This window comes from Aythya ferina, assembly GCF_964211825.1.
Source record: "Aythya ferina genome assembly, contig: HAP1_SCAFFOLD_163, whole genome shotgun sequence".
Taxonomy (NCBI): domain Eukaryota; kingdom Metazoa; phylum Chordata; class Aves; order Anseriformes; family Anatidae; genus Aythya; species Aythya ferina.
Window position 1 is genome coordinate 197076 of NW_028181365.1, and position 9247 is coordinate 206322.

Consider the following 9247-nt stretch of genomic DNA (forward strand, 5'->3'; position numbering starts at 1 on the left):
CGACTCACCGGATCACTGCGGAGGCAGACAAGGACCCCATCATTGTAAGTGAGTATATTCTCTATTCTGGTTTGGTTTTCTGGTAGACCGGTCATCTGGAACTGTCTGTAAGTCAGAAGGTGATCTTCTGCGAGGCAGTGTTTGGTATATACTTTGTGGTTAGCACCATAAGTACATGTTTGGGGACCTTAAGGAAGGAGCTCGCTTTAAGGTCCATCTGGAATTGTGTTGTCTATTTCGGTTTTCTGACTCATGGAGTATGGTATTTAACTCTGGTTATTGTTACTGCGATTTTGGCTATTTTCCTGGTGGTAATAGTAGGTTCGTGGCATTGTTATAAGAAAGATATCGTTACGGTGTTACACAGTTCGGTTTTCTGACTTATCGCATGTGGAATTTGACTCTGACTATTGTTACTGTGATTTTGGCAATATTGCTGGTAATAGTAGTTTTGTGGCATCGCTACTGAAAGATATTGCGTGCCCGTATTTTTGTGAGTGATACGTTTTGTGATACGCTTTTGTAAGTAACATGTGTATTCTGAAAGTGTAAACTGGAAACTGGGGGAGCAAACAAGCAGTGAAATTTTAAAGAAAAGTGTGTTAGGATGTGTTTTAAGTCACTGGAAGGATATTGGAGGATCTGCCGGTGGAAGTGTGAACAGGAAAACATTGATAAAATATCGTAATCAGTGGTGGCCGCTTTATAAGCTGGAATGTGGAGAAAAGTGGCCCCTAAATGGAACTTTAAACTATAATATTTTGCTACAGTTAATGTTGTTTTTTGAGAAGCAGAACAGGATGAAATGTTGTATACTGATGTTTCAGCATCTTGGTGGGAAAAGGTAGGGAATTAAGTTGGCCCCTGACTGAACCTTTGATGTTGGCATTAGAGAAGTACAGGCTGGAGAAAGATAAAGGAAGTGTTAAAAGGGTTGTTGAAAGTGTTAAAGGTGTTTGAAGTTGAATGAGCAGGGAAAGAGGATGTAGGAATGTTAATAGTTCTGCCTCTGCCCGAGGCAGAGATCTTAAAATCATGGGTGTTAGCCCTTTAGGGCAAAGGGACCATGATCGGTCCGAGAGAGTTGTCACAGAAACAGAAAAGAGGTACACTCTTAAAACAACCTGAACCAAGTTCATGTGCGAGCTCAGATTGCTGATGGGACCGTTCAGGGAACTGTGGACAACTGCATTCCCCTGACCGACCCCCACTAAGACCCGAATCATCCTGAAAATCATGAACGGTTAAGTAAATACTAAAACCTGGATGAATTGGGAATTGAGAATATGCTTCCAACAAGGTCTAAAAGAAAGCCCTATGGAATTTTTGGACCAACTCTGAAATGTAATGAAAATAAATAAATAAATCAATAAATAAATAACTAAATAAATAAAACAAAACCGTTTGGACCTGGCTTTGGAGGACAAATTGACTAGCCTTTTCCTAGGGTAATCAACCCCTGATTTCAACAGGAATAACGGGGACCTGGGGAATCTACCCTAGCGGATCCTCCACTGGTTATAATGAAGCTAGGGGAGGAATGGAAGTGAAATTTCTTATTGCTATGGGGCAACGTATTCAGTTCTAAATCAAGCATTAATGCTTTCACAGAATTATTATGTTAGGGTAAAAGGTGTGTCGTGGTTTAACCCGGCCGGCAGCTAAACACCACGCAGCTGTTCGCTCACCCTCCCCCTCCCTCTCTGGGACGGGGGAGAGAAATGGAAAGTGAAGCCCGTGAGTTGAGATAAAGACAGTTTAATAAGACAAAATAATAATAATAATAATAATAATAATAATAATAATAATAATAATAATAATACAATGATGATAATAGTACCACTACTAATAATGTGTACAAACAAGTGATGCACAATGCAATTGCTCACCACCCGCTGACCGATGCCCAGCCTAACCCCGAGCAGTCCGGCCCCCTCCCCCTGGCTAGCCACCCCTATGTATTGTTTAGCCTGACGTCAGATGCTATGGAATACCCCTTTGGCTAGTTTGGGTCACCTGTCCTGGGTCTGTCCCCTCCCAGCTCTTGCTGCACCCCCAGCCTGCCTGTTGGCAGGACAGAGCAAGAAGCTGAGATGTCCTTGGCTTGGTATAAGCATTGCTCTGCAACAATTGAAACATCGGGGTGTTATCAGCACTCTTCTCATCCTAAGCCAAAACATAGCATTCTCCCAGCTACTAGGAAGAAAATTAACTCTGTTCTAACTGAAACCAGGACAAGGTGTAACCGAAAAGGCTTATTTTTGTGAACCTTTGAAGTACAAGTTAGGGAAACAATGGGGCATACACAGATTTTTATCTATGCCTAGCTCCTCATGGGCACTCTTAGGTAGAGATTTATTAGGGCAAGTAGGAGCAGAAATTGTCTTTGAAAAGGGGAAAATGGAATTAAGAACAGGAGAAGAACAACTAATAAATGTGTTAAGCTTGGCACTAATACAAACTGACCCTAAAAGTGAAATACCTTTAGAGATCACAGATCAAGTATGTCCAGGAGTTTGGGCTACCGAAGTCCCTGGAAGAGCTAAAAATGTGACCTTAATGATTATTAAATTAAAGCCAGGACAGAAACCCGTTAAGGTTAAGTAATATCCTTTGAGGATAGAAGATAGGAAAGGAATTAAAGAGATAATTGATAAATTTTTACAGTATGGATTATTGATTGAATGCGAATCAGAATACAATGCACCCATATTGCCAATTAAAAAGGCAGATGAAAAAGCTATAGGCTAGTTCAGGATTTGAGGGCCATAAATAAAATCACTGAGGATATATGTTGCGAGGACATTTGTTGTCGACGGAAGGAAGACACAGACGCTCAATATGAGTGATCAGTGAACTTCGATTTATTGGATAGCTCAGTCGTCTTTTATCTAATTCAATATAATTAGCTCATACATATTGCAAAAGCTAAGCTCATGATTGGTTAGTGCATTTCTCTATTCTATCAGCTAGTTTCCCACCAAAGTAACACAGTTAGTACTTTCCCAGCATACCAACAGATATCATGTTCTTGTACCTGAAACCTCCCTGAAACCTCCCTAAAACCTCCCAGAACTTACATTCCTTCCCAGGCCGCATTCACGTATTTTCTCAGGCTTATTTACGTACTTTCTCAGGCTCATTTGAGCTGTGTTCGATACTTTGTTAACTTGCGGCCTCCTAGCTGTGCAATGTTCACATGGCCTACTTCGCTTAACCATTCCTCCACAATTCCCCCGTTTTTATTTTGGGCTACAAACACCTTCTCTGTGAGTTGTTCTAGTTTCCTAGATAAGCAGCTAAAGACTACCCGTGCAGCAATTATAATCAATACAATTATAAGCAAAAGGCGAAGTCCCTCTTTGATTAAGTTAAAAACCCATCCCCTTACATTTCCAAAGACAGATTTAAGCCAATCATCAAACCAATTATTCTGTATCGTAATTTTTTGTGTATGATCCATTAACCATTTCAATTGATTGTGAATTGATTGCCCATGATCAGAGAGATTAAAGCAACACATTCCTTCTACATCTTCACACCCATGTCCTTGAGCTAATAACAAGAAATCAATAGCGGCCCTATTTTGTAACACAGCATGTCTTATGCTCTCCATATCTTGCGACATTTCAGAAAGAACTTGTGTTGTTACATTTGATTGTTTAACAGCCCAACAAGCAAGCTTATTAATGTTAGTCAAAGCATGTGCAGTTCCCACACCAGGCACTAAAGAAGCAAAGAATCTTTCTGCTGGACCCCACAGTTCTACACCATCATTACAGTCAGAACCCAAAGTATTTAGATCTCGTTTAATTCTTCTGCTCCCTGTCGAGTTCTTCCACGAGTGCAAATCTGGAACGAAAAGTGTGCGTCATCCTAGGTAACACGGACCCCCAAAAGCACTAGCTGGTATCCCTTGCCATGCACGGTCCCCACAGATTAAAAACATACCAGGTGGCAAAGCTTTGGCCTGACTTTGAAACCAGATTGAATTGGTATCACCTATTCCATACGCCCCAAATGGTACACTAATATTCCCGGTGTTGTTCCATCCACAGTAATGTCCATTGGCCTCAAATCCAAGGGTCCTCGATGTTATGTTGGTCCAGTGCGTTTTATTTTGTTTCCCTTCATGGAGTACAAAGCATGTTTGTGTCCAGTTACTACTGCTATTCCCTACTACCACAGACCCCAGGAGATCCAGTTCTTGAGGGTCCCATGGCAATGAGTTATTAAGAGCTTGCAGGGCAGCAACTACTCCATCCGAGACATTAGCAGAAAGGGATCTACTAAGTAAAGTAACACTGGCAGAGTATGGTGCTAACATTTCACTCAGTTCCTTTGGATCCCCTATTGGAACCCCAAACAAGCATGTTCTAAAAGGATCAGATGCAGAAGCAAGAAACAGACAAAATGAACTCTGTCTGGTTTCATTAGCCCAGGTGACCCACATATTCTGCTGAGGGTCAATCTTCCCTAAGATAGCATTACCATGTCCAGCCATTATTATAACTGATAGCATAATCAAAGTCCCTTGTTCTGTTACTTCAGCCATGATCGTTGTCATCCTCTTCTTTCTTCGATGGCTGGCTTTACACACCGACTAGGCACCCAGGTCGGACCTGTAGGGGAAGAGACACATACATAACCTCGTCCCACATAAATCACATCAGCAGGCCCTAACCATTGCCCTGTTTTCATATCTCTGTACAATACTCTCATAGCACATTTGTTATCATTTTCAGATTTGGTATAATGACGTGCTACAGGTGGTTCGTCATGTTCCCCAAAAACACACAAATGATTCAGAACAAATAGAGTCTTGTCTACCCTTTCTCTAACATCAATAATGTCTTTAAACCTTTCTAAATATTGTTTAACTGTTCCATTAGCCCTTTCCACAATAGCCTGACCAGTTGGTGAATGTGGAATACCAGTAATATGTTTAATGTCCCATAGTTCCATGAATCGCTTGAATGGCCCACTAACATAGGCTGGACCATTATCAGTCTTTATAGTCTGTGGTACTCCCATTACTGCAAAACAACTGGCAAGATGACGTCGTACATCCCGAACTTTTTCTCCAGGCTGCGGTGTAGCCCAGATCATGTGACTATAAGTGTCTATTGTTACATGCAGATATTTCAATCGTCCAAATGCTGGAACATGAGTAACATCCATTTGCCACACTTCATTGGCTTTAAGCCCTCTGGGGTTTGTCCCGACTCCGAGTCCCACCCCTGAATTATAATTACTACATATTGGACAAGCTTTTACTATCGCTTGTGCATCAGCTCTAGACAGTTTGTAAGCCCGCGCAAGTCCCTTAGCATTCTGGTGAAAAATAGCATGAGCCTCCCTAGCTCTACAGAAGGGAGATAATGGCGCTTCAGTGGCTGGAGCGGCAACTAATTTATCCGCCCGAGCATTGCCTTCTCCCAGTCCCTCCACCCATTGGTGACTTCGTATATGTATCACCGCATAGGATTTGCTTCTCTGCGCTATAGCAAGCTGTAAGCTAGTTAATAATTCTGCAAGGCGTTCATTTTTTACATCTCTTAAAGCAGAGTCCTCTATACGATTAGCTATACCTACTACATACAGAGAATCAGATACTACATTTAAAGGGGCATCTTTCCATTTTATAAATGCCCATACAACCGCATAGAGCTCTAATGTCTGTAATGAATCGTTGTCCTGGCCCTTTAAAATTTGGTGTTGCCAGCCTTGTTCGTCTTTCCATGTTATTGCAGCAGACTTGGAGCGCTTTCCAGCGTCCGTGAAAACAGTTACTGCATCTGCTAACGGAGAATCCGACCGCTTGGGCTGGGTTATCCATGCTTGGTTTTCCATCCATGACAATATAGTTGATTGTAATGTCTTTGCCACTATTGTGGCGCCATCCTGTAATAATGCAGCTTGTAGTTTTTCGGAATTCTGTATGTACCATTCCAAGTCACCTGGCTTTATTGGTACCCAGATTGTACTTGGTGGAACTCCGTCTATTTGTAGTATCCGATTTCTTCCTTTCTTTATTAATTCTGACAGCGTGTCAATTTTTTCTTGAATTGTTCTTCGGGGTTGCAATGGGGGAGCTATCCACTCCAATACCACAGTTTCCATTTCCTTTTCCCCCGTTTTTATTTTTTGCTGTGTGATAGCACCCATCAAGTGTTGTGGACCACACAAAACAGTAAAATCCAGTGGCCTGTCAGGTATGCGTCGATGTGTGACACGCGTTGTGATCAGTGATGCAATTTGTTGTAATATTTCCGATTGTTGTTCTGATAATGTCACCTTTGCGGCAGGATCAGTTCCTTTTAATAAAGGTCGAAGGGAATTCAACAGTTCATTTGGAATTCCGACCACTGGCCTAATCCACTGTAAATCTCCCAGCAGTTTTTGAGCATCATTGAGAGTTGTGATGTTCGATTGGATAGTAAGTTTCTGAGGCGGAATAGTAGAATCTGTGATTTTCCACCCTAAGTACTTCCAAGGGCTTGTCTCCTGAATTTTTTCTGGTGCAATTACCAGTCCCATTTGTTTAAGAGCAACTGCCAGCGCATTTTTCTGTTGTAAGGAAAATATCTCCTCCTGAGCTAGCAAAATATCGTCCATGTAATGGTAAATAATCGTTTTTGGCCATGTGCGGCGAATTGGTTGAAGTGCTGCATCAACATAGAGCTGACATAAGGTAGGTGAATTACGCATGCCCTGAGGTAACACAGTCCATTCAAATCTCTGATATGGTCCTTCACGATTTATAGCAGGAAGTGTAAAAGCAAACCTCTGTCTATCATTGTCATGTAATGCAATTGTAAAAAAGCAGTCTTTGAGATCCACAATTAGTAATTTCCACCCTTCTGGTATCATAGCAGGATTAGGTAATCCAGGTTGCAGTGCTCCCATAGCACACATCTGGTTATTAACTGCTCGTAAGTCATGTAGCAAACGGTATTTCCCTGATTTTTTGGGAATCACAAAAATCGGAGTATTCCAAGGGCTTGTTGACAGTCTCAAATGCCCTTGTTGATACTGTTCCTGTACTAATTTATGAGCATGTAAAAGACTTTCCCGTTTCAGTGGCCACTGCTCAACCCATACAGGTTCATCAGTTTTCCATTTAAGTGGGATCGGGAAAGTCCAAGCAATGGCCACACCTAAAAATTTTGATGATCTGTCGTGAGAACTGCTCCCATTTGGGCAAGGATATCTCGCCCCACCAGCGCTTGTACTCCTTCAGGTAGTGATAAGATGGAGACACTGCATTGTACCACCTTATCACCTATTGTCCATTGTAGCACTGGTGACCGACGAGCAAGAGTCACACCTCCTACTCCCGAAACTGTAGCATTAGACTCAAATGTAGGCCAATGTGAGGGCCAATCCTTTGTGCTGATTATAGATACATCAGCACCAGTGTCCAACAATGCCTCAATCTGTATTTTCTCATCCTTTAAACACACAGTGACATTTTGTCGTGGTCTGTGTCGCATACCAAGTGTCAATAAAGCCACTTTTCCCGTGGAGCCAAATGCTCCCAGTCCTCGATCCTTTGCAGATTCCGATGCTAATGATTCAGCAAGATGAGGCAAAGGAATTAACTGTGCCATTTTTGTGCCTTTCGGCACATGAATTGGAGGAAACATTGCAGAAACCATAATTTGTATTTCCCCAAAGTAATCCTTGTCAATAAGTCCAGTTAATATTTGTAATCCATTCATGGTGGCAGACGATCTCCCTATTAACAAAGCTCCCACAGGTTCCTTATTAACAACAACTGGTCCAATAAGTCTTGTTTTTACCCTGGTGGGTCTCGAATCCAATAAAGTCACATCGACTGCGGTTGCCAAATCCAGGCCGAGGCTCCCTCTGGTGGCTGGTCGGAGAAAAAAGGATTCGTCGCAGTTGGTGCTGGTGCTGTTGCCGTCGCTGCCGTTGTCGTAAAAGCCACTTTTTGTGTCGTCGCGGGGCGGCTCCTCCCGCTGCTCCGGCCGTTTCCCGACGCATTTCGGCGGCATGCTGAAGTGCTGTGAGTATTTGTTTGACAATTTTGGCACCACACAGATTCTATTTTGCAATTCCGTCTAATGTGTCCCGCAACACCACATCGAAAACAACGATATTGCGGTGTCGATACTCGGCTAATAGGACGTCCACTGGGGGTTTGCAAAGGAGCAAGGGCTGCAAACACTTTTGACTGTTCTTTCATGTTATCACCTAATTGTTTTACTGCTTCTACTAACATAGTCTGTGGACCTACAGGTACCTGAGACATTCTTTCCAATCCTTCCTCTATTGTCCAAGTACTCGGTAACGTAGCTAATATACTACGAGTTGAAGGGTTACAATTTTGGAGTGCACATTGCTTTAATATAGTGTCTTTAAGATAATCAGGAACTCCCGCTGCTTGTATCGCATTTGCTACCCGATCGATAAACAACCCGAATGGTTCCTCTCTGCCCTGTTTAATTCCCATGTAGGACGGCATTCCCCCCGGCTCTCTAATTTGTTCTAATGCTCTTCTGGCTAGATTCATTGATACCTTAGCTTTGTCTGGTCCCAAGAGTGCCTGCGCCTCTGTTCTAAAATATGGTCCCACACCCAGTAATTCGTCTAATGTAACACCATACAAGGGATCCCCAGGCGCGCGTATTATCGCTACCTCTTCTTGACAGATACCGTGCCAATATGCATTAAACAAAAGTTGTTGATGCTGTGTCAAGATTAGTTTCATTATGCTACGAATATCTCCTGGGAGCAGAATATTTGTCCCCCAAATATAGTCTAACATTTGACGAGTAGGTTCTCCCTTTAATCCAGACTCATTTACTGTAGATCGTAATTGTGTTAATAATTTCCAATCTAAATTAGTCAACTGAACCTGTACATTTCCCTGTGCATCTGGAGGTGAATACACCACCGGATAGGCTGTTGTTATTTGTGCTGCTATTTCAAGATTCCCTTCCTTCATTGCTTCATGCGCTATTTTTTTCCATGTCTCCTCCCTGTCCTGTACATTGATTCTAAATGGACTTGTTGAATATGAATTTGTACCTGACTCCTCACCCACCCTTTCTCTGTTCTCTGATTGTACGGGCGAGGGTGCAGGCGGGGCTGTCGGTGGCTGTGACTGTGAGGGTTCTTCTTCCCCTGATATGGGTACCGAAGTCCCTTTTGGAATTGTAATTGTTCTATATGATGGTGGAGAGGGGTAAGCTTGTTCCTCAGCTCTTTGCTGAGTAGA

The 9247-nt window shown here is 42.5% G+C and overlaps 1 long non-coding RNA gene across 1 annotated transcript; it reads left to right on the top strand.

The window, feature by feature from the left end:
* Positions 1–874: 874 nt before the first annotated feature.
* LOC311428851 lies at positions 875–3309 on the top strand. The gene is made up of 2 exons (XR_014687919.1): positions 875–993; positions 2802–3309. It is a non-coding gene; the product is annotated as an uncharacterized lncRNA (long non-coding RNA).
* The last annotated feature ends 5938 nt before the right edge of the window (positions 3310–9247 follow it).